Consider the following 26679-nt stretch of genomic DNA (forward strand, 5'->3'; position numbering starts at 1 on the left):
GACGCTGGGTGCACCAGCTGCTGGTGACAGCAATAGAATCAGATAGGTTCTGCCCTGTAGTTGTTAAATGCTGCCTGCTTTAAAAAGCAGAGCCTCCAAATAATGCAGGAGCTAACAAGTTTGCAAAGGAAATGCACTTGCAATATGCAAACCAGAGCAGCTGGGTATTCAACTGTGTAAAGAAACATGGAGGGCTCTTCTTTTCCCTCAAACTGATATTACTCACCCAGGTTTTATAGAGTCGAAAGCATATGCTTAAGTATAATTACTCAACAACTCAGACCAATTTCCATATCACAGCCACATAAATGGGATATTTCATTCCACCTAGGTGGTGACAATGTAGACTCTTTTGCCTGGGTATTTCTGATGAGTATTATAAACCAGTGGCTCAAGAGGCAACATTCTGAGATTAATTTGAACAACAAGATATTTCATACATACACAATATGTGTAACACTCTATATAAGTAGATAAGACAAATCACCATCTAGATTAAGAAAGAACACCACCAGTACAACTCAAATCTCTCCTCTATCGCTCCATGTTGGTATCCCCCAGGACCAGCTGCATAATTTGAGGGGCCCAGTGCAAAATGCAAAGTCCCTTGTTCAAAATTATTAAGGATTTCCAGATGGTGACAACACAACATGAAATCACACCTAGGGTCCTTCTAAACTCAGGGCTCTGTGTCACAGGTCACATTCCCATGAAACTGGTCTGGTAGTTCCCCGACTCAGCACTCACACAGAGGGAGAATTACTCTGGATTTTCTAGATATGAATACAATCATTTTAGTAGGCCTTACTCAATATATAGTAATTAAATATGTTTGAAATTTATAAACATGCTGTATATCTGAAAACATGTTTTTGAGATTCATCCATGTTGCTCTATAAAGTTGTCATTAATATATTTTTATTGTTTATATTATACCAACTAATGTCACTATATGTTTAAACATTTTCCTATTGAAGAACATTCAGGTCGTATCTAGTTTTCATGTTTGTTTCTGTAAGAAACAATGCCTCCAGGAACATTTTTGCAAATGTCTCCTGGAGCCCATATTTAGAGTTCCATATGTTTTAGGTATGTTTCTCATAAACAGCATAGAAATGCACTGGGTTTTCATCAAGTCTGACAATCTGTCTTGTTACTAGTGAAAATGGTCCATTTACATTTATGTGGTTATTGGTATATTTTGATTCATTTCTATCATCTTACTCTGTGCTTTCTATTTGTCCTCCTCCATGTTTCTTTTTTTCTCCTATCTTATCTTGATTTTCATTTTGATTTTTCTCTACTGCTTTAGTTGAATTCTTTCTTATTCTGTCCTTGGAATTATAGCATATCTAAATATCAATGTCTCAGGTTAATCATTATCTTAATTATCTAATCAAATAAAGCTGAAACTAGAGAATGTTTTAACTTTTGTCACCCTTCTTCAAATTTATAAACTAACGTCAATCAGTATTTTAGTTCTGTCTTATTATCTTGCCCTACAAAATAGACATTGTTAGTATTATTTTATACTGTCAGTAATTATTTAGATTTATCTGCATGTTTATCCACTTCTTGGCTCACATTTCTTCTTATATATCAGAAATTCTTTCTAGAGTCATTTTTATTTCATCTGAAGTATAGCTTTTAAATGTTCCTTTACTTAGAACCTAATGATAGTAACGTCTCAGTTTTGTTCATCTGAAGATCTATTTGGTTTTGGCTCCTGAAATACAGTTTTACTTGCTAAACAACTTAAAATTGACAGCTACTCCATCTTGACACAGCATTCATGGTTGCTATCAGTCTAATTTTTGTTCCTTTCTAGAAAAGAGAATAATTTTTAAATCGTCTTTTTGTCTTTGGTACTCCCCAGTGCCACCACAATGTATATAGGGGTAGATTTCTTTTTATTTTCATGTTTGGAAATTTTGTTCACATCTCTGATTATTCAAATCTATCACCAGTTCTGAAAACATCTCATCCACTATACAGCCAAATATTGCCTCCTCATTCTCTCTGTTGTCTCAAACTTAAAATGCTAGATCTTCTCATTATAACCTCTGTGTCTCTTACACTTGATTTTCTATTGTCAATCACCTTTTTCTAAAAGCTATATTCTGGTTTATTTCTTCACATTTGTCTTCCTATTTACTAGTTCTCTCTTTAGCCACGTCTACTTACTGCTAAACTATTCATGATTTTATTGTAATAAATGCATTTTTCATTTTAAGGATGTTGTCTTTTTAGAAGAAAAATTAGTCTAGAACTAAAAATTAAGAGAGGTATGTACCTATTTTTCCAAGTTCAGCAGTTGACTGTTGACTATGGTCTAAAAGAAAGCTTTCCAGGCATGGCTTGCTGAGGAATGGGGCCAGGTGGTGGCTAGTCTTTTTATTCTCAGTTCAACCAATTAGCCAGGACAGTGTTAATTATCTCATGCTGATGACAGGTCTATTGTCTCAGTCTATATCAATGAATGAAGTGGAAAAGGAGAGCCTTTTGCATGGTGTTAGTGTGATCCATGGTACTTTCGTTTCTGCTTTCACTTTTGGGCAGGTAACAGTATAGGATTGCTTAAAAGGAAAAGGGAATAGATCTTCAGTAAAGTCTAGGAAAATACAAATGGGTGCTTGAAGATGATGATGCAGATTAGAGGGTAATATGGAGATGATATAGCAAAGACGTGAGGAAGAGGAAGAAGAAAAAAACAAAGGTAGGAATATGGATGGACTGCTGATTCAGTTCTAGTGGCCTGATGTCAGTAAATGTGTGATGGAGCTGTTAAAACCAGCAACCACCAGCAGAGACTTTCTTTCTTTCTTTTTTTTTTTTTTTTTTTGAGACAAGTCTTGCTCTGTCACCCAGGCTGGAATGCAGTGGCACAATCTCAGCTCACTGCAAGCTCTGCCTCCCAGGTTCAAGCAATACTCCTGCCTCAGTCTCCCAAGTAGCTGGGATTACAGGCACCCCCCACTGTGCCTGGCTAATTTTTGTATTTTTAGTAGAGATGGGGTTTCACCATGTTGGCCACACTGGTCTCGAACTCCTGACCTCAGGCAATCCACCAACTTTCTTTAAAAACTTTCTATCCTCTTAGACTGTGTGCGTGTGTGTGTGTGTGCGCATCTTATAATTATACACATAGCATACGTACTTTAAACCTAAACTGTAGGATATACTTGAGTATCATACTTCATATTTAATAATACTATAGGCTGTGGATATGGTAGAGACACAGCTTGCCAATTACATTTTTAGCAGTCATACCAAAGAATGAATATTTCATAAGAAACCTAAAGGGATTACTTTTTGAGTCTTTCATTGGAGAAGGAAGACTATCATCTGAAGAGGCAGCTTAAGGGGACTGTTTAGATGTTGTAAAGAGCCATCAAGTTTATTATTTGTGACATAAATGGAAACTTTTTAAGTAGATTATGTTCTGACATAAAGAATTCCAGTTAAGACACCAGATTGCAAGGCAAAGACACAAACAGCTGCTGCAGCTTTGAAACTGTACTTACTGCTCACTTGTTCACAAAAATGTTTAGATCAACTTCACTACTTTCAAACTTTCTGCAGACAAGAGGCATGGATGTATTACAGGCCTAGGGAATGCTTTTAGAAACAACCAAAGGCTAACACAAAGCCAAGAAATGTTCAGGAGGTACAAGCCTCCACCTCATGAATGAAGTGTTCACTACAAACACTGTGATATTATTGAAGAAAACATGGGCAACCAACCTATGAAACAAAATGAAAAACTTAAACCATAATAAAATCACTGCTATCATACTGAAGCAGTCCCAGAGAATCAATAAACAATTTGGTTTCCAGAGAATATGAATTCTACTTGCCAAAGAGAATCTGAGGGACCAATTCTTTTTTGATGCTATTCTCTCCACTCCAGTTTCTGCCTGTCTAGAGTCCTTCCATCCTTCAAGCCTAGGTCAGCATCTACTCCTCAACAAAACACTACTTCATTAGCTCTTTCCATTCCTCTAACACATAGGTTGTATTGATCTTCCTTTGTGTTTTTACCTTTGAATTATGTAGCATATAATTTGCATCACTATTCATGCTTGTTATAAGATGATGCCACTTAGAAAATTTCATAGCAATCTCAAGGCTTCCTGACTACCACGTCTTATTTGTGGTTTTAACAATTCAGTGTTGCCAGTGAGAAAAATACCATTACTGTTACCTCATTATATGCTCGGCACATAGAAGACAGTTGGTAAGGCCGGGCGCGGTGGCTCACGCTTGTAATCCCAGCACTTTGGGAGGCCGAGGCGGGCGGATCACGAGGTCAGGAGATCGAGACCACGGTGAAACCCCATCTCTACTAAAAATACAAAAAAAATTAGCCGGGCGTGGTGGCGGGCGCCTGTAGTCCCAGCTACTCAGAGAGGCTGAGGCGGGAGAATTGCTTGAACCCGGGAGGCGGAGCTTGCAGTGAGCCGAGATTGCGCCACTGCACTCCAGCCTGGGCCACAGAGCGAGACTCTGTCTCAAAAAAAAAAAAAAGACAGTTGGTAAATATGAGTTGAATAGGTGTCAGTTTTTGACAAAGAAACAAAACCTCAAAAATACTTTCAAGTTTACACAGTTAAGAAACAGCAAAACCATGTCTTAGCATATACCTTGATCTTCAGGTTCCCAATCCAAGATGCTTTCCATTACCAGGGCTGCCTCTCATATTCTGCATTGTTTTTACATGCTCACACACTCTCACACACACAGAAGCATAACACACTCATATATACGCTCACACTCTCACAGATACTCTTAGACACATTCACACAAAGACATATACACACAGTCACACATAAACACATATGTACCCACACAGTCACACACAAACACATATGTACCCACACACTCACACACAAACACATATGTACCCACACACTCACACTTTCTCACACACTAACATATACACTCACACACACAAGCACACACAGAGCTTACCTACTAGATTGAAATATCTTACCTACCACATTGAAATTGTGTTTCAGTGTGAATGACTAGTAAAAATTGGTTTTTAGTCCACCCACAGTGAGGCTTGCAAGTAAGTTGTTTATTGAATTTAAACAGCAGAAATGCCTATTCAATGACAAATAAACATGCTGCACTATCCTGAGAAGTAATTTAAATAAACTACAGTAAACAAAAGTTTCTCTATTCTTTCTTAAAGCTCTCTTGTGTTATACTGAGAAGGAGACTGATTGACTTAAATGAGAAAATAATAATAATCCAGGAACAACCAGAAATGAAGATGTACAGGAAGTAGAGGATTCTTCAACCAGAAGTGAAGGTGCACAGGAAATTCGAGGATTTCTTTCTACACACTGTCCCCTATGCCCATCTGGGAGAATTCTGACGTCTTTCTCAGCCAAGTTCTCACACCTGCAGTCTGAACAGTTGGGAACCACCAAGAAATGTGTCCTTACTCCCAAAAGGACCAGACAAGTTGAGGAGGCAGCAGGGCGCTGACGGGACCAGAATGATCTTCACGAACCCTCAAATCTCTCAAGTCTCCAGTCTCCACACCCATAGCAAACCACTGTCCCTGGGAGTATTCCTTAGGCCACTCTCTGAGGTGTTACGTCTGCCTTCAGTGCTAACTGAGAAAGCAGGTGTCTGCATTTCCAGATATTAACAGCTTGAATGTTGTTTGGTGACACATATTATAACTACGTAAAAACATACCCATTGTAAGAGATCATGCTGGTTGTTTACTTTATTCAGTTTCTATTACCTGTGGAATTAATAATGAATATTTTAAAAGTATTATTTGAGAGTCATCAGTGAAATCATTTAGCTTGAGTTATCACAGTTCTTGAATTAGCTGGGGTCGGGGAGTGGAGATGGGTCATGAGTGGAACCAGAGGAAAGGGTGATGCCAAAGGAACATCACCACTCTCATCCAGAATCAGGATTTTGAAGCGTTGCCCTACGTGGAAACTGACTGCTACCATATGGTTACATTTTCCAGGGCAAAATAAATCAATTAAAAATGTCTACAGAGGGGCCAAGTATTACAGTCTTTTTGTCTGTTTCTAAGACTTATTTCATCATCAATATTAGTTATTGAAGAAAACATGGGCAACCAACCTATGAAACAAAATGAAAAACTTAAACCATGATAAAATCACTGCTATCATACTGAAGCAGTCCCTGGAGAATCAATAAACAATTTGGTTTCCAGAGAATGTGAATCCTACTTGCCAAAGAGAATCTGAGGCACCAATTCTTTTTTGATGTTATTCCCTCTACTCCAGTTTCTGCCTGTCTAGAGTCCTTCCATCCTTTAAGCCTAGATCAACGTCTACTCCTCCAGAAAACACTACTCCATTAGCTCTTTCCGTTCCTCTAACACATAGAATGTATTGATTTTAGGACTATATAAATAAAAAGAATTCCAGTGCGATGTGCAGTATGTGTGTAATGGATACACTAAAAGCCCCAACTTCACCACTAAGAAATATCTCCATGCAACAAAATTGCATTTGGATCCCTTAAACGTATACAAACTTTTTTATAATCCTGTTTTTATTCTATATTTAATAAATATGTAACTCCTTTGCTAACATAAGAAACACTTTATGAATGATGAGAATGTACTGACACCAATTAACATCCTTCCTGGTCGGGCCCAGTAGCTCACACCTGTAATCCTGGCACTTGGGAGGCTGAGGCAGGAGGATCGCAAGGTCAGGAGATGGAGACCATCCCGGCCAACATGGTGAAACCCTGTCTCTACTAAAAATACATCCGTCTCAAAAAAAAAAAAAAAATCCTTCCGAATTAGAGGAAGAACATAAAAGTTGCTAAGATTGCAAGTTGATGGTAAACATGTTTCATATATGAACATAGTTAAGTATTAATAATAAATATTACTGTTATTAAAGTTCTATGGGTAATGCTTTATCTCAATTGGTCTTTAAAACAGTCCATGAAATTATTCCCATTTTAAAGTTCATTCCCATTTTAAAGCTCAATATTTTTATATTTAAATTTTTAAAATTTATAATTATTCCTATTCGAAGCTCAGGGAATTTTTAAGAGGCTTTCCTGAGGACATACAAGCCAGCATGTGACAGAAAACAGTCTAGAAGCAAACCACATCTTCTCATTTTAACACAAGTGCCTCTCGGATCTGTTGGAGGCATGAATAGAGTCCATGTGTTTTGACCCAAGTCCACTACTCTTCACACAGTGACACAGCCGACAAAGTAAAAATATGACCCCCAGAGAGTCATGGGTGAAAAAAGTGACTAAGATTGTTTTACATGTACAACAGCCATTTAGTTAAAAAGAAATCACGAACCTATCTTATTTTAACCTCTTAAGTGTTAGAGGGAGTGAAGGTATAGGAATACTTTCTGGGCCGGATTTGGATCTAAGTATTTGTATACTTAAAGCAGAGTCTCTCAACAGCAACACTACTGAAATTTGGGGCCAGCGATTTCTTCTATGTAGGAGTGACGGAGACTGTCCTATGCATCTTGGGCTATTTTGCAACATCCCTGGCCTCTACTCACTAGATGCCAGGAGTGACAACGAAAAGTGTGTCATTTTTGACAGACATTGCCTCCCTGAGAAGCAAAACTCACCCTTCCCCTTGTTGAGAACCATAGACTTGGAAGTGTGATTTATTTTTTCTGCACCTAAAAGGAGTTGTTTAATCTGAATTATAAAATGTAACTGATAAATGTTCCAAACTTCCTTCAGATGTAGAAGAAATCCAAAAACATACTCTTTTCCTGCACCAAGTGTGAGAAAATTGCCTGACCACATATTACCAAGAGCAATTATCTTGTAGTTGACGGTGACTTCCTTGGCCTTCGATTTTCTGCCACGGATGGGACATTCACCATACATTGTATCCTGATGGCACAAAAGCATGCTGTGAGCAGTAACATACTTAGAGGATGTTAAGAATTCGGGGGAATTTTATCATTCAGATATTTTTAGGTAAAATATGACAAATGTATGAACTGTGGTACTAGAACCCAAGGGGCTTTGTGCCAGTGTGAAATGAGTAAGAGAGGAAACCAAAAGCAAAAAAAAAAAAAAAGTGAATCCACATGATTAACTGATTTCCAATAAAGGTTCCAAAGTAATTCAGTAGAGGTATAAAAGTTTTTTCAACAGTGGTGCTAGATCAACTGGAAGTCCATATGGAAAAAAAAAACTAACTTTTACCGTACAACACTTACAAAAGTTAACTTGAAATAGAACACAGATCTAAACGTAAAACCTGAAACTACAAAAGTTCTTAGAAAGACACAGAGGCAAAAATCTTCACAACTTTGGGTTAAGCAAAGATAGAATATATATATTTGGGGTAAGCAAAGATAGAATATATATATATGTATATATATATGAGATACTGGATTTCATCAAAACATAAAACTTTTTCTTTTTGAAAAGTACCATTAATTATGTAAAAGGCAAGATATACGCTGGGGATAAATATTGGCAATACATCTAGCACACAAGAATTTGTATCCAGAATACATAAAGAACTCTCACAACTAAAGAAGAAGACAAACAACTCAAATTTTTAAATGGGCAAAAAATTTGAACGAACATTTCACAAGAGGAAAGATATATAAATGGTCAATAAGCACAGGAAAAGATGCTTCATGTCACTGGTCATAAAGAAAATGCAAACCAAAGCCACAGAAAGATAACATTGCACATGCATGAGATTTGCTAACATGTAAAAGGTTGACCATACCAACTGCTGGCAAGGATGAAGAGGGATGGGAACTCTCATATAGTGCCAAGGGGATGTAAAATGGGACAAACATTTTGGAAAACGTTCAGTCATTTCTTAAAATGTTAAAATACACCTACCATACCATCCAGCCATTCCAGTTCTAGCCATTGACCCACGAGATACAAACAAATGTGCCCACATTTGAATATGAAAATATTCATAGCAGCTTTCTTATAACCAAATACTTTGAAAAACTCAAAATTAAAATATATCCATACAGTGGAATACTACTCAGCAATAAAAAGGAAAGAACTATTAATATATGTAATAATATGGATGAATCTCAAAATTATTATGTCAAGTAGAAGAGACCAGTCAAAAAAGACAATATACTATATGATTCCCTTTGTATAAATTCTCTAACATGAAAACTAATTTGTAGTGATGGGAAGCAGGTTGGTGTTTCCTGGGGTTGGTGTGGAAGGAGACATGAATTTCAAAGAGGTACAAGGAAATTTGTACAATGACAGACATGTTTGCTAACTTGACTGTGATGATGACTTTAAGGGTGTGTACCTGTGTCAAAACTGTTGAAATTGTAAGCTTTAAATATATGTAGTTTATTGCACTTCAATTTTAGCTCAATAAAATAAAAAGGAACAAGTTGTAGGAAAATAAAAAATTTCATCTACCTAATAGAAATTGTGATGAAGGACACAATTCACCCCAAACATCTATTATTCCAAAGTAACTACTAAAGACAATTTTGGTAAAGTTATATGTTGCATAAACATCCAACCCATGACATAGCTGTGCTTGGGAACCAGTCTAACTAGTGTATCTTGACTTTCAGGCCAGAATTTAAAATAACACACACACACACACACACACACACACACACAGAAAGAGAGAGAAAGAGAGAGAGCAAGAGAGAGAAGTGAGAGAGAAAGACATTCACCACAAAATTCTATTGCAAAGCAAAAATCACCTGTTACAATTATTTCCTTCTGCCATCCTCTGCATTCTTTCTTTATTTGAGGCTGTCATAGTTCTTTCCTATTTTTGTTCAAAAAATAGCTAATCTTATTTAAATAAAATGATACACCCTTACAGAGTGAAGTATTTGAGCTGGGTTTATAGTAATGCTTCAACTAATACCAAGTGTTACAAAAGTTTAGAAATCTTGGAGATGCATTAATAAAGTGAATTCTATGCTTTATATTTTATGCATGGGAAACCCAAACTGAAGCAAAATTATATTTAGTTGCTGTTGTAAAGGTGCCAGACCTGGAAGAGGTATACTCTGAGTGAGGTCTCACTCATGTCCCTAATCTAAGCTAAGTCAAACAATAAATGCATTTAATATTATTTGAGTCACAACAGAGAGACTAAGTTAACAAACAAAAAAATCCAGATTTATATTTTCCCATATCTGGCCTCTTGGGGCATCTTTTCTCTGAAAAAAAAAGGGGGGGGCGCTGAAAACCAAAAAACTAGGACTTGAATACTTGTTAGGTGTATTGTATTTTTACACTCATAAAATAAAGGACTGTAATTCTGTAGCTTATAATCACATTTGGTGCTTCTCTTTGTTTCTCTCTCACAATGGTGAACTGTTTATTATGTCACAGGTTATGCATTATATAGATTTAGAGTGAGCTGACCGATGCTGACACAGCATCAGGCTCTTACATCAGAACCTCAGTATTACCACATCTGGCCAGTGTGGACATAAGTGAAGGCATTATTTGCAAAGACATTATGCTTTTTTTCTCTTTGCTCCAAGATCAGCAAATGCCTTTATGCAAATGATGTTATAATCCAGAAGAAGGGTTAGCACTTAGGAGGCAAAATAAGGCAAAAGAAATAAAACAGGTCAGAATGAAGGAAGAAGAAAGATAATACACACGCAAACAAGACACAAGATAAACCTAACAAAAATCTAAATTTAAAAAGTGAGCAGACCATAAGCAAGTAGACTCCAAAAAGTAGGAGCATAAATATCAAGAGTCGCACACAAATATAAGCAAACTTATTCTAATTATTTTTTAAAATGGAAGTAATGATAGCCAAGACGAAGAACATACTGTGATTTAAACACACAGACACATACACGAAACATGGCAGACACGCTGAATTTGAAGCATGGCTTTATAACTTTTTATCCCTGTGGTCTTGGCCAAGCCATTTAACTCTATTCTCCTTCAGATTTTTCTGTTTAATCATAATAATAACAACACAATCAAAGGAAAGTTGCTATATGAATTGAATAAGATAATGCTGATTGAGCCCTTAAGACAGATCAAGGAACATTATATACCCAATAAACTGTAGATACTTTTATAAATTTATTTAGGATCTATAATAGAGAAAAATCTAATGCCATACAGCAACAAATCAGTTATGCTAAAGATACATTAGTACTACATGTCTACATCAAAATAATCTATAAAATGTGGCAACAGTCACGTAAGGGAAATTGAGAAAATAGTCCTAATAATCTATAATGACATAGTTCATCCAAATGATTAGTAGTAGAGATATTACAGGAAAGAGAAGGGACCCGAAATGAAATTAGTGTTATTCAAATTGTTTTCTTGACTTAAAAAACAGTTTCAATATAGATTCACAGAGGGCCCATAGAACCACCCAAAAACAATCCCCAAAAAAAAGATACCACCTTTTTGCCATGTTTTTAAATCTAAAAGATAAAAATCATATTTTACCAGCTGCAAATAAGAAGGTATGATGGTTAATTTCAGGTGTCAACCTGATGGGATACCCAGATAACTTGTAAAGCATTATTTCTGGGTGTATCTGTGGGAGTGTTTTCAGAGGAGGTTGGCATTTGAATGAGTGGACTCAGTAAGGAAGCTCTCCCCTCACCAGTATGGGCGAGTATTATCCAGTCTGTCAAGGGCACTGAGAGAACATAAGGGCAGGGGAAAGGCAAATTCACTCTGTCCTCTGGAGCTGGGATATCAATCTTTTCCTGCCTTGGACCTTAGAATTCCAGGTTCGTGGCCAGGCGTGGTGGCTCACACCAGTAATCCCAGCACTTTGGGAGGCTGAGGCGTGCAGATCACGAGGTCAGGAGTTTGAGACCAGCCTGGCCAATATAGTGAAACCCCGTCTCTACTAAAAATACAAAAATTATCTGGGCGTGGTGACACGTGTCTGTAGTCCCAGCTACTCAGGAGGCTGAGGCAGAAGAATTGCTTGAATCCGGGAAGCGGAGGTTGCAGTGAGCTGAAATCACGTCACTACACTCCAGCCTGGGTGACAGGGCGAGACTCCATCTCAGAAAAAAAAAAAAAAGAATTCAGGGTTCGTGGGCCTTCCACCTCTGGGATTTATACCAGTGAACACCCCGGTTCTCAGGCCTCTGGACTCCTGACCCACAGAAACGATGAAATAACAAATTCATGTTCTGCAGTAATTTGCTATACAGCAAGAGAAATCTAAAACACTATGTTTAGCACTAAAAAATTATTTATTTTCTCTGATTTTCTTTGTATGAATCTACTTAGAATGACATTTCATCTTCTGAGTTTTTGGCATAAGTGATTTTTTTTTTTTTTTGGCTTTAAATGAGTTAGAGTGATTAACATCTTCAAGACACATGAAACCAGGGTAGCACAGGAAAACTCCTACCACAGAGCTAAGACAACTTGCATTCATCTAGGCAGTCATTCTGAGCTCACCAGGCATGGAAAGCCTTTGCTTCTCCCTAATTATTTACAAAGTCATCTTGAATTATGAAGGTGTGAATGTAGTCAGAAAAAAAAAGAGAAACATGTGTGGTTAAACTAGGCTGACTGAATTTTTATTAGCCTGAAAAATCAGAACAAAGAACTTGGTAGCTTCCCCTAAACTCCTTTTATGGTCTCTAGGTTGTCCACCCACAGAATCTACAAGCTGACCAGAAGACTGCTTGGTTCAACTATTTAGTTCTCCAAACTTTGGCGCTATACTGTGAATCAAAGCCTCATAAGGATTTCTCTGACGTACTCTCCAGCTTCTGATTTTACATATGCCACTTGGGTTGTCTGGGTAATAGGATAATTGTTTCTCATTCTTGAAAACAACTATATTTACCAAGTGTATTAGTCCATTTTCATACTGCTATGAAGCAATACCAGAGACTGAGTAATTTATAAAGAAAAAGGGGTTTAATGGACTCACAGTTCCACATGGAGGAGGAGGCCTCACAATCATGGCTCAAAACAAAAAAGGAGCAAAGGCATGTCTTACATGGACGCAGACAAGAGAGCATGTTCAGGTGAACTGCTCTTTATAAAATCATCAGATCTTGTGAGACTTATTCACTATCATGAGAATAGCAGAAGAAAAACCCACCCCATGATTCAATTACCTCCCACTGGGTACCTCCCACAACATGTGGGGATTATAGGAGCTATAATTGAAGATGAGATTTGCGTTGGAACACAGCCAAACCATATTGCCAAGGATCTCAAATATTTATGAGTTCAAAAAGATACCACATTTCTGGGCTTCAGAGGGCCACAGCTAAACCATCACAAAATGTAGACACTCATCATATTTTTCCGGCAACAGGCAATTCTGTATAAATCAGGGTTCCTCAATCTTGGCACCACTGACATTTTGGGCTGGATCATTCTTGACTATGGGAGCTGCCATCTGCATTGTAGGATGTAGGATGCTTAGCAGCATCCTTGGCTTCTAGATGATTGTAGCACCCCTCTTCTCCAGTTGTGACATCCAAAAATAGTCTAGACATCACCCAATGTCTCCTAGGGAACATAAGAGCCCCAGTTGAGAATCACTGGTATAAACTCACCAAATAGGTGGTCAAATCCCTGCATGCATTTGAAAAGTCACCGTGGGAAGACTGGGTGATGACCATTTCTATGTCTATAGCGAGCATCCACCTACTTTTTTAGGATTTTGTTTCCGAAAACACTAGCCATGAGCCACATGCAGCTATTGAACTCCTGACATGTGGCTAGTCTGAAATATGTTGGGAGTATAAAACAAACACCAATTTCAAGGACTTTGTATTTTAAAAAGTTAAAAGATTTTATAGATTTTATATTGATTACATGTTGAAATAAAATATTTTGGATATACTAGCTTAAATATAGTATTAAAATTAATTATATTTGCTTCTTTCTACTGTTTGAATGTGACTACTAGAGAATTTGAAATTACATAAGTGATTTGCATTATACTTGTATTGGATGGTTCTGTTCCAGGAAGCCAAAGCTCTTTACATGTGAAGTCATTTTGTTCCTCATTAAGCCAACAGTATTTGAAGAATGCCCAGTGTGTGTGCACCCAGGAATATAGTGGTTGCTTTTGACCCCACCTATATGAGATAAATTTATTTATGCCAAGTGTTGTCATTTTATTTTGCAGATATAAAAGTAGAGATTCAAAAGATAAATCCCTAGAGCCATTCTCCCAATTGCAATGCCAAAACTAATTAAATACAACCTATTGCTCCTCATCGCCAAGTAGTTTTCAGTCACCAGACATGTATGTCCCTGGAATCATAGCATGTTTCTTGTACTATAATTATTATAGAGGTAAAAGTCAAATTCCCAATAAAACAATTTTCAGACACCTTAGAACAATAAAGTGAGCATTTGGTAAGAGAAAATAAAAATATTTTTATTTGTTGGGACACTCAGCATTATTTTGTATAATAATTTATCACATATTGAAAAAAGGAAAAACATTTTTCTTCTCATTTCCTATCAGTTTTAGATTCTTTTTGTGAAGATTCATTGTGGTCGATGCAGGCCTCTAACTTTTTATGTATACCTAATTTGCATAATATGCTAGGGGTGCCTCATGGGATACTAAACTTAAGACCAACTGAGTTAATTTACTTTCTTAATTCAGGTTTGAGTGGGCACTAAACTTAAAATCAACTGAGTTAATCTGCTGCCTTAAGTCAGAGAATTAGAATCATGGCCGCCCCAATTTTTTCCAAGTATCATTGTAATCATGATCATTTGACAAAGTACAGTTCCAAAATTTGTGTCTACTCTTTCTGTTAGAAGCAGAACCAAAAACACAGTAAGGGAAAGATTCCACATTTTTTTTTACTTGTGAACGAGAGTGAAAGGTAGCAACTATAGCTGAAATTATTAAGTTATGTTAGAGTAGCTCATGATGCAACACTTTCCTAGCTAACGTACTATAATCTTCTAAAAGACCCATTACTTGTCTAGAGGAAGGCATCATTATATCCCTTCAGATATACCCCAGGATAGCTGAGAAATGCTGCATGCCTCCAGACAGTTGAAGAAGACACCGAGAGAAGAGACACCTGCAACTGAGCCCAGTTGACAGCAACCCTGCACAGGAAGACTCACGTCAGAGGAAGGAAGGAGTTGGGAGAAGCCTCCTTGTGCACCTGAGTGCCATGTGCCCGAGAGGGGCATTGTATTATCCCCCCAGAGCATGCAATTTAAGTCAGGAACAAGATTACTGGCACGGGTATGTATTTACTTACTCATACTCACTTATCTAGTCATTTGTTCTCTCATTTTTCAAAAATTATGTGCCAGGCACTATGCTAAATGTCCTGTGTTTCCTGGTGAAAGAAAGTGACAAGTAGGCAGCTGTAGGCAACAATCAACACTAGACAATTACTAATACTGTACTAAAAAATGATTCTCGACTTAAAGTTGAATACCCACGAATGGGAACACTGAGCTATCAGGGTTTTTCAGAAAGTTTCTTCATGCTAGGAGTATTCTATCCAGCTCTTTGTGCTGCAAGTGTCCATGGCCTAGATCTTTCACCATTCGACCATCACATTCAATAATTATTTAATTCAATTTATTTTCCTGAAGATAGTTAAACTGGTCAATGTGTTTTCCTCTTTGGTATTAACACACAATTCATTGGTACGAGGATATCTGTAGTAACTAATTAAAATTGCTTGTTTTTATTACATCAACTGGAGATATTCCATTAACTCACAAATTTGAAATTTCTAACATCATACATTTAAAGAAACACATGAAAACTTGATGAATTGTACACAATTGAAACTCAATGAGTTACATCAATCCATAAATTTGATTGTTTCTCAAATCATACATTCATGGGAATGTGTGAGAACTTTACGACCTGTTCCCAGTTGTAATTTGTAGGTGGTAGATTAGCTTGTATTACGTGTTTTTAGTCATGAAAGCATCTGACCAAAACATGCCAGAGAGTCTATTCCTAATCATCAGATAGCTCAGCTGTGCAAAGCCTAACAAGAGATTTCCTTCCACATTTCCTTACAATTCTCACCTCTCCTTTCTAATATCCACCAAATCATTTTAAATTCCATAAATGTTCAAAGAAGCATGTACCCCAAATTAGAAACACTATTCCAGTTTCATTTCTCTAGCAGGGATTTATGGAGGCCAAATTTTACTGTTGTGGGGCTTGGAATTGAGAGTTAGTAATAAGCAATGAAACAACACCAAGCTCAAGTAAGTCCAAGGTAAGATTTGATCTGCAGGCGTGGTGCTTCTTAGAAGTGGTTTCTAGTGAGAAATGTAACTCATGCCAATAAAATTAACTCCAGAATTCAGTGCTTAAGGCTCTGCTACGCAAAAACTCCATTTATTACAAATTGTGCTATTTCCAATTTCTTTTAGTAATAAAATGCATGAATAGCCCAAAAAGGCTATAAATAGTCAACAATGCCAAGAGGTTTTTATCAGAAGCTCTGGTACAGCGAAGGGACCAGAGCTCTCTGATCTCTTTCTCTCTTCCCTAGGGCAATATTCCACAATAACTCACTAATCATTAATAATTCTTTTGCCCATTTAGTTTCAGTGAATACATAAATCAACTATTTACTCTAGGATGAGACATGGGAAATTGTTTGAAGCCAAAATTCTTTTGGGCATCAACAGTATGTAAATGATATTCCCTTCTGTTTGAACTCCGAATAAGTAAAAGAAAGGAAGGAGAAAAAGAAAATAAGATTCAATGATAGGTAATTTGTTCTGTACCTGCGTTTATCTGATGTCACACTTTCTTAGGTTGGTTCAATAGTATATCGGTAAAACAAAAGAACATGATACCTACTGACTTTTGACAAAGATGAATGATATGGCTTGTTATCAGGGTGAGCAGTTTTTGTGTTTCCATTTCATCATTTCATTTTATCCTTAAGCTGCTCAGTAGTTCAAACATAAATTATTTAGTTTAGGTAGACAAAGACAGTAGATGCTATTATTTTATTTACTGTCCTCAACACTATATTAAACCAACTTAAAAGTATGACATTAAATAAACAAAGGAATAGGAGAGATTACTTAAGGTTCAGAATCTTATTATCAGCGTCACTTTATTTAAAAAATTAGAAGATAAAATACAACTAAAACAATAAAACAAGCAGACATAATACTATCTAATATAAAATATTTAAAGGGTAAAACCATTTGCCCCTTCAAAGCAAACAAATCCAGTGATTAAATGACTGATATGACTAATTTTTTTTTCCATACAAAATGCAAAAATATCTTTCAATGCAATATTAGTGTTACAATCTCATTTAGGTAGCTTGTAAAATGCCATCTTCAACAGATCTAACATAGTATAATCCCTTCTGAAAACCCTAAGGCAGTTATATAATATAAACAACTCAGAAAAGTGTCAAAGTTTTATTTCTTCTATCCCTAGGCATTTTCAGAACTTAATTTTCTTAAAAATTCCTCACTATCACCAAAATTTAATGTATGACTGAAGAGTTTTAGAAACCCCTACCTGTCTCTGTGTTCCAGGCAACACTGTCCTTTTGAAACTGTATCTCTATGTCTACTGTGGTTTCTATAGTGACAATTTTGTGTTGGTTTCATTGTTGAGAAGATCTTGGGTAAATTCAATAGGAGTGGAAATTGTTTCACCTTGCCAGTTTGCTTTGAATTAAGAGTAGCGTGGCAGTTAAAAAACAGATTTCCTCTGAAAATAAGATTCCCAATTATGGCTTCCTAGAAATGAAGATAGTTATGTTATAGAAGAAAATGTGTTTAGAATAAATTTGTTGAGTAAAAGTTTATATGTCTGTCTTGGAGGAATAATCCCCTCCAAAAAAGAAAAAAAAAATATATATATATATATATAACATATCTCATATATAAAAACATATCTCATATATATAATATATAATAATATCTCAATCTCATATAATAAATAATAAATATATATAAGTACATATATAAATGTATGCAGTAGAACTTTAGAATCACAAGCTGGAAAATATCAAGATTATATAATCTACTCTTGTTAAATATACAGTCATACAAAGAGAATATTTAAGAAACAAAGAAAATTTTTTGCTTTCTGGTGATATGCTTCGTAGAAGCATCAATGATACCTACATGAGAAATAAGCAGAGACAGGCATCAAGGAGGAGAATTTTTTTCTCAGTTCCAACACATTGGAGATAAAAATTAATAGGCAAAGTGTATCAAAAAAAACAGATGCTCTGTTGAAAAGGCCTTCAGGCTGAATTGCATCAGCTGGCTTTCTCTGGTGAGGCAAGACTTCAGCGACTCAGAGAATAATTGCTACATACCCCAGTCGAAGCATTTTACTGTACCTGGCTCTATGCTCAAGCAACCATCCATTGATGGCAAGGGGGTTATGTGGGGGATGGATGACAGACAGAGGATGCATGCCATTTTAGATTATGTCCTTTTAAATTCGTAGAGTGCTGTATGTCTACTTCCTAAATGAACAGAAGCCTCAACAACTCCTTGCTTTGCTTTTTAACCTAGCAAAGCAGTAACAAGTGTTAATTGTCACATCTTAGGACTCCAGGAAAAAGTGTGACGCAGCTCTTAAATGCATAATAGGTGTGCATGTCAATAAAAAACAGAGCAATCACAACACTGCAGTTGAAAAGAAAACAGAAATGATTGAAACAATCTCCACATACACACAATCTATTATGACATTAACAAGGCAAAAGAATGCAAGGATTTTATGAAAAGTGTTTTACCCTAAGCAATGATATCTTCTTTGTCTCTACCACAGTATTGCCTAGTACAGTGGTTCTCAAAGTATGGTCCCCGGGCAAGCAATATCAGCATCACCTAGGACCTTGTTTGACATGGGAATTCTCAGACCCTACCATAGACATACTGTATTAGAAACTCTGAAGCCTGCAATGTGTTCTAACAAGCCCTGTAGGCGATTCTCTTGCCTGCTAAAGTTTGAGAAGCTCTGGCCTAGTACAGTTCTTGAGTTTGAGCATATCATAAACACTGTATGCACATTAATAGTTCTGATTCACCAGGACTTGCTCCCCAGAAAATCTGACTCAATAGACATTTTTAATCACACCCCTGGTCATTTTGATCCAGCTAAACAACTGCCCACAATTTGCAAACACTGGCTTAATGTTTAAGAATGTGCTGCTGTTTGGCTGGGTGTGGTGGTTCACGCCTGTAATCCCAGCACTTTGTGAGGTGTGGTGGGCAGATTGCTTCAGCCCGGGAGTTCAAGACCAGCCTGGGCAATATGGTGAAACCCTATCTCTGTGAAAGGCAAAAAAAAAAAAATTCTAATTTAAAATTTTAAAAAGTTAAAAAAAAATGTTTAAAGAATGTGCTCCTTGGAGTGTGCTGGTGTGGTAAACCATGATTAAAAGCACAGGATGCGGGAGGCCGAGGCAGGAGAATGGCGTGAACCCGGGAGGTGGAGCTTGTAGTGAGCCAAGATTGTGCCACTGCACTCCAGCCTAGGTGACAGAGCAAGACTCTGTCTCAAAAAAAAGCACAGGATGACCATTCCTTATCTCCTGGCTGGTCAGCTTCTCTGAGCCTGTTTATCTGTAAATAATAATAATACCTATCTCAAAGGCCTATAGTGAGAATCACGTGTCTGGCACCTAATTTAGGTTGATTCTATGTCTTTGCTATTGTGAATAGTGCTACAATGAACACTCATGTGCATGCACCTTTATGGTAGAATGATTTATATTCTTCTGGGTATATACCCAGTAATGGGATTGCTGGGTCAAATGGCAGTTCTGCTTTCAGCTCTTTGAGGAGCTGCCATGCTACTTTCCACAGTGGCTGAACTAATTCACACTCCCACCAACAGTGCATAAGTGTTTGGTTTTCTCTGCAACCTCACCAGCATCTGTTATTTTTTGACTTTTTAATAATAGCCATTCTGACAAGTGTGAGACGGTATCTCGTTGTGGGTTTGATTTGCATTTCTCTAATGATCAGTGATACTGAGCTTTTCTTCACATGCTTCTTGGCCACATGTATGTCTTCTTTTGAAAAGTGTCTGTTCATGTCCTTTGCCCACTTTTTAGTGGGGTTGTTTTTCCTTAGTAAATTTAAGTTCCTTACAAATGTTGAATATTTGGCCTTTGTCAAATGCATAATTTGCAAATATTTTCTCTCATTCTGTGGGTTGCCTGTTTACTCGGTTGGTAGTTTCTTCTGCTGTGCAGAAGCTCTTAAGTTTAATTAGATCCTATTTGTCAAATTTTGCTTTTGTTGCAGTTGCTTTTGGTGTCTTTCTCATGAAATCTTTGCCCATTCCAATGTTCAGGATGGTATTGGCCTAAGTTGTCTTCCAGGGTTTTTACAGTTTTAGGTTTTACATTTAAGTCTTTAATCCATCTTGAGTTGATTTTTGTATATGGTGTAAGGAAGGGATCCAGTTTCAATCTTTTGCATATGGCTAGACAGTTATCCCAGCACTATTTATTGAATAGGGAGTCTTTTCCCCATTGCTTGTTTTTATCAGCTCTGTTGAAGATCAGATGGTCATAGGTGTGTGGCCTCATTTCTGGGCTCTCCATTCTGTTCCATTGGCCTATTTTAAAATTCATATGGAACCAAAAAACAGCCCAAATAGTCAAGACAATTCTAAGCTAAAAGAACAAAGCTGTTCATCATGTTACTGAACTTCGAACTATACTACAGGGCTACAATAACCAAAACTATTATTATTTAGTTAAAAAATCATTGATGTCAGTTTTCTATATGCTAATTATGATAACTTCGAAGCTAAATTTAAACTTGAACTTTTGTTTCAGTGATTAAATACAATTGCATTTCAGTATTAAATATAAGGTTGGCAATGTTCTAAGTAGGAATAAAAGTATATTTTAAAATTTAATGTATTAATATTGGGCACAAACTTTTAAAAAGAGATCCATTTCTTGTTTGTCTTGAGAATGAAGATTTGAGTAACGCTTTAGGTCAAGGACACTGTAAGTCTGTTGCATTGTCTACTGTTGAGTACTCGGGAGTAATTAGAGTCTCATTTGCAGGTCTGAATAAGGCGTAAAATAAATTCATCTCTAAATATATAAAAAAAATCCTGGTGACCCAGTTTTTACTTAAAATGTTATTTAATACACGAAGTCTGAGAGAAACAAAAGTAAAACTTCACAAATAAATAAATAAACTTCACAAATAAAATAAATCGATGTTTGAGTTAACATATCTGAAAACTAAAATACTCTGAGAGTAAGCCAACATAGTATAAAACAATTTAAAAGAAAGGTATACTTAAAAAATTGGCCACCATTATGCTTTTGCTGACAACACTGTATAACTTAACTTAAGATACATCAGATAACTTAAGAACACCTAACCTCATTCTAGTTTAGAAGCCCAAAAATGTTTTAGGTCTGATTTGCCTTCAAATATCTCATATAACAAAATCAGCATGCGCATATTCTTGAAACATTTAATCCATTAAAAAAGAAGATACTATTCCCAAATTTGTATCTTAAGTAACATATCTAGTAAACTTTAAGAGGCACAGTTCTCTGAAGTTCCTTCTAAAACCAATCAGAAATCTTACATTTTGTGGGTTCAGATATATTTTAAACAATAATATCACAGCACCCATTTCCCCAAAATCTCAAAGCTGAGTCACATTCCATTTCTTTTGGCAATAGCCTTAGAAGAGTAAGATATAAACAAAGCCTTTCTCTCATCTTTTCTTGGGAAAATTGCAGTCATATCATTCTTTAACATCACGTCTCAAAATAGGTAAATTATGGCCTTTATTGCAAGGAACAGGTTGTTAAGGTGTGGCCCATCAACACTAGATAGTCCACAAGCATCCTCTCGTAAACTTAAAATGCAAGTTAAAAAACAGCTTTTACATTGAGTACCATGGACACAAAGAAGGGAACAACACACACTGGGGCCTACTTGAAGGTGGAGGATGGGAGGAAGAGGAGGATGGAAAAACTACCTATCAAGTACTATGCTCATCCCCTGGGTAACTCAATAATCTGTATATCGAACCCCTGTGACATGCAATATACCTACATAACAAACTTGCACATTTATCCCCAAAGCTAAAATAAAAGTTTAAAAAACAGTTTTTACATATTAGGCGACATACTGAGGTTTTACATTCACAGGTAAAGTTAAAAGTTTAAAAATAAATATTCCCTCAAATCACGTTTAACTTTTATTAAAGTGTTAGGGTAGAGATGGGATTGGATAAAATAAGACTATAGACTGAGTATAGGCTAATCCTGGGCAAAATTCCAAAGTAAACTAAATTTTCATATTCCTTCTTTAGGTTAAATCACATGAAATTGACATTTTTGTAGGTCCAAATAGTTGAATATCAGCAATATCATATGATTCAACCTTAATACATCCTGGTGCTGTCTCTCTCCCAACGCCTAGGTTGCCTTTCTGTTGCCCACATCCTCAAAACCTCAGTTGTATCACGTCACACTGGTCTGCTTTCAAATCCCCCATACTCCAAAATATGTTTTCACCTGCCTCAAGTGAATTCTTAAGTAGAAGTTTAGATGAAACAGAGTTAAGGAATTTAATTCATGAGGGAGATATTCAGAAATAGATGGTCCTTGCAAGACGACTTAAACTACATAAGCAGCCAAATTCTTCATCCCATGTATTTATAAAAAAAAAAAAAATTATTTCCCTGCAACTGGCAGTAAGCCTGCACATTACAGTAATGTTATTTAGGCATAAACCTATAGAGATTACTCCTCTTCCAATTGAACTCTAGAACAATTTTGACAATTAAAATATTTATTCAACTCAAGAGTTCTCTGAGTGATTTCTTTTCCTTTCAGACCTATTTCTCTGAGTTAGCATACTTCAAATTAATGAGCCTGTAGTGGATATAATATCTTTGACATCATTCAAATTTTATGTTTCCTTATCAGTAATACAATGACCACATCTGCCATTATTTTATGTGGATGGCAACGTAGCATGGTAACTAGACGCATGGACTCAGAGCTAGTCTCAGAGGGTTTGAGTCCTGGCTCCTCTGCTTAGCAGCTGTGTGACCTTGGGTAAGACACTTAACAACCTGTGCTCAGTTTCCTCTTCTAAAGAGATAGGATAATAATACTGATCTAATAGGGATGTTATAAGTATTATGCAAATTTAACTAAATGAGCTACTGTTTATAAGTGCTAAAACAGTGACTGATGTACCTTTCAATGGTTTTTAAATAAGCTACAGAAAAAAAAAAAGGCAGAGGACAGAAGGAAGTTATCTATGACTTAGGAAACTGGTCCAGCTTTATCAAACCATTAAGGAAAAAGCTCACTATTTCTAGCAGAAAGAAGAAAAAACATAGAAACCTTGCTCCATAACAAAGCCAAAGCCTGAGAAGGGAAAAATATTTCATACGAGTTGAGAAAAAAAGAGGAAAAACTGAAGTATGTTGACTCCACTTTCCACTGGGAGCTCTAAGGAAGGAGAATCAACCTGCCCAGTGTTACCTCAGCCACTTAGAGAAGCCACAGTCAGGCATAGCAAAGCTACATCTAGCATGACCTAAATTATCATGGCCCTGAAATTTCTGCTTGTGCCTTTTGGCACAAGGTGGGGAGGTGATCAGTGGGTCTGACTGAGAGCTTTTCAGGTGGTATTGTTGTAGTAATGTGTAAAATGGTCCTATAAAGAAGGGTTATCAATCAGCAATGAATAGGGGGTGGCAGGGATGGCACAGTAAGACAGTACAGTCCCTGGAGAGCTGGCCTGGGCCTCATCAGCCTAGCACACCAGCAGGCTTCACCAAGTCAAGGCATCGGAGACCATGAGTTACAACAGGTTTCAGCAGTGGACCCAAAGTACACTCAAAAACACAACCAGACAAATTATAGATGCTGTGGATATCAGCTCTCACGTGCTCAGAGACCAACTCCACAAGATCTCACTATCTTTCCAAACCCCTCAACCCCATACTGAAGAGGAGCGGGAGGAAGGGAAAAGGAGCTGAAGGCTGAGTTTTTTTAAAGTGACTGGGCTACCCAAGAGGGTGGTCAAAGATATGGTAAGCTTACCAAATTGAATTCAATATCATTTTCTCCACTTTGTCATAGTGTGGGACCCGTGAGGAATAGTATATTCACTAAAAAAAAAAAAATGAAAATATATCTTCTTTACACTTTTGAGTATATTAAAACTAAATTGGGCTGGCCATGGTGGCTCACGCCTGTAATCCCAGCACTTTGGGGGGCTGAGGCAGGTGGATCACTTGACGTCAGGAGTTTGAGACCAGCCTGGCCATCATGGCGAAACCTCATCTCTACAAAAAATACAAAAAATACAAAAAAAAACCTCAGCCAGGCATGGTGGCGGGCGCCTGTAATCCCAGCTACTCGGAAGGCTGAGGCAGGAGAATTGCTTGAACCCAGGAGGTGGATGTTGTCGTGAGCCAAGATCATGCCACTATACTCCAGCCTGGGCAACAGAGTGAGACTCCGTCTCAAAAAAAAATAAAAATAAAAATAAAAATTAATTAATTAATTTAATTAATCGCCTGCAAGAAACACAATGAAAGAATAGCACATTGAGTTTTCAGAGAATAATTTTGACTTTTGAAAAAACTATTTTGTTTCATAAAATTACCTATAAGGGAAAGATGACATATAAACACAACATTCAGATCGCCAGCTTTGAAGTCTAGTTGCTTTGGTTCGAATTACAGTTCCACCCCTTTCAATAACTTTTCTAGGGCAAGTTATTTAACTTCTTGATGTCTCAGTTCCCACATCTATAAAAATCAGATATCAATCCTTTCTACCTCAGATAGTTGCTTGGAAATAACACATGCACATCCTAATAGTTTCTGTTACACGATCCACTTTAAATAGTATTGAACAGGCAAAAATTTGAAACAGTTTCTGGCACAGAGTATGTGCTCAGCTATGATTAGCAGTATATATACCATCCAGTATAACTGTGTCAGTCAAAAGCAAGTTGATGGGGAGACAGACATTGGTCAAAGGATATAAAATTTTTGATAGGAGGAATAAGTTCAAGTCGTCTATTGTACAACGTGGTGACTAGAGTTAATAACAATGTATTGTATACTTGAAAATTACTAACAGATTAGATTTTAAGTGTTCTCACAAATAAATGGTAAACATATGAGGGCATATGTTAAGTAGCTTGATTTAGCCATTCCACAATGTATACGTATTTCAGAACATCATGTTGTACATCATAAATATATACCATTTTTAGTTGTCAATTAAAAAGTTTTTTTAAAAAAAGCTGATATTTCAACCAGCTAATCTTATTTGAAAAGGTTCTTCCAAGCTGTCATTTGACAGAAATATAGATATATTTCCAGTAGCATGCATGTGATTAAACTGTTATTTTTAAATTATCTTTTTATTATCTATGTATAACCTATCCATGTACAGTCTATGCATCTAGTTTATATTATTTTGAGCACTAAACTTACATAATAATTTTGTAGAAGCAGGAAAATTGGCAAGATCTTCCAATCAATTATCAAAATTAAACTACTTCATGGAAACAAATGACTCGGGATGATTTACTTTGAACTTAACAATGTAGAAAAATGGAATTTTTATTAATTATTTACCTTTGATCTCTATAACAATTAACCAAATGGTATAAACATACTTTTCTTAGGACATAAGAACAAGCAGGTTTCAGTGATGGGTGGCTAAAAGAATTTTATAAACTATTAGCCTTTAGAGCTTTAGTTTCCATTTGCTAAGTAGTTTGTTAGTTCAGTTTTTTGGTAAACATTAATTGTTTGCCTACTCATGTTTGACAATACACTAAGTACATTAGGTTGATGATGGGAGAGGCAAGGAAGGATAGAGAGATATAAAGATGCAGAAAATATGTTCTCTACTCTCAAAGATCTCACAGTCTAGCTCTAGAAATCTCCTATGCATGCACAAGCTAAAGCAAATGACCATAAAACAACATATGCAACATAATATTGTAAAATATGTGTATATGAGTACTGGAAGGATATGGAATACAGAATTAAGGGGATAGAAATTATCTAGAGTCAAGATACATATAAAATGTATTCATTTACTTAAACATGGTACCAATCTTAATAAATCTTAATAAAAAGTGGCAAGGTATATATATATATATGTATATCTTAATAAAATATATATAAGATTGGTACAATCTTAATAAAATATATATATATTTGGTCCTCTATATCCATGGTTCCACATCGTAGATTCAATCAACCATAGATTAAAAATATTCCAGAGGAGAAAGAATTCCACAAAGTTCCAAAAAGCAAAATTTCAATTTGCCACATGCCAAGTACCATGTTGAAGCCACATCAATAAAGCAATGTGTATGCATTGTACTAGGTATTAAAAGTAATCTAAAGATGACTTAAATACAGGAGAACATGTACAGCTTATATGCAAATGCTACACCATTTTATATAAGGGATTTGAGCATCCTCAGACTTTGGTAACCACTGGGGGTCCTGGAATCAATCCCCCATGGGTATACACATTATGACAATAAATTGAGACTCTCTTTTGTAAATGTTTTTGGATCCGAAGCAAACTCCAGATGTGTGGGCTTCATTCAGAAAGACCAAGTGAAACTAGTACTGTGTAATTTATTTCAACAAATCTAATTTCCACTTTCCTTGCTTTTTTTTTAACTATA

The sequence above is a fragment of the Hylobates moloch genome, unplaced genomic scaffold, assembly GCF_009828535.3.
Source record: "Hylobates moloch isolate HMO894 unplaced genomic scaffold, HMol_V3 SCAFFOLD_20, whole genome shotgun sequence".
Classification (NCBI taxonomy): Eukaryota; Metazoa; Chordata; class Mammalia; order Primates; family Hylobatidae; genus Hylobates; species Hylobates moloch.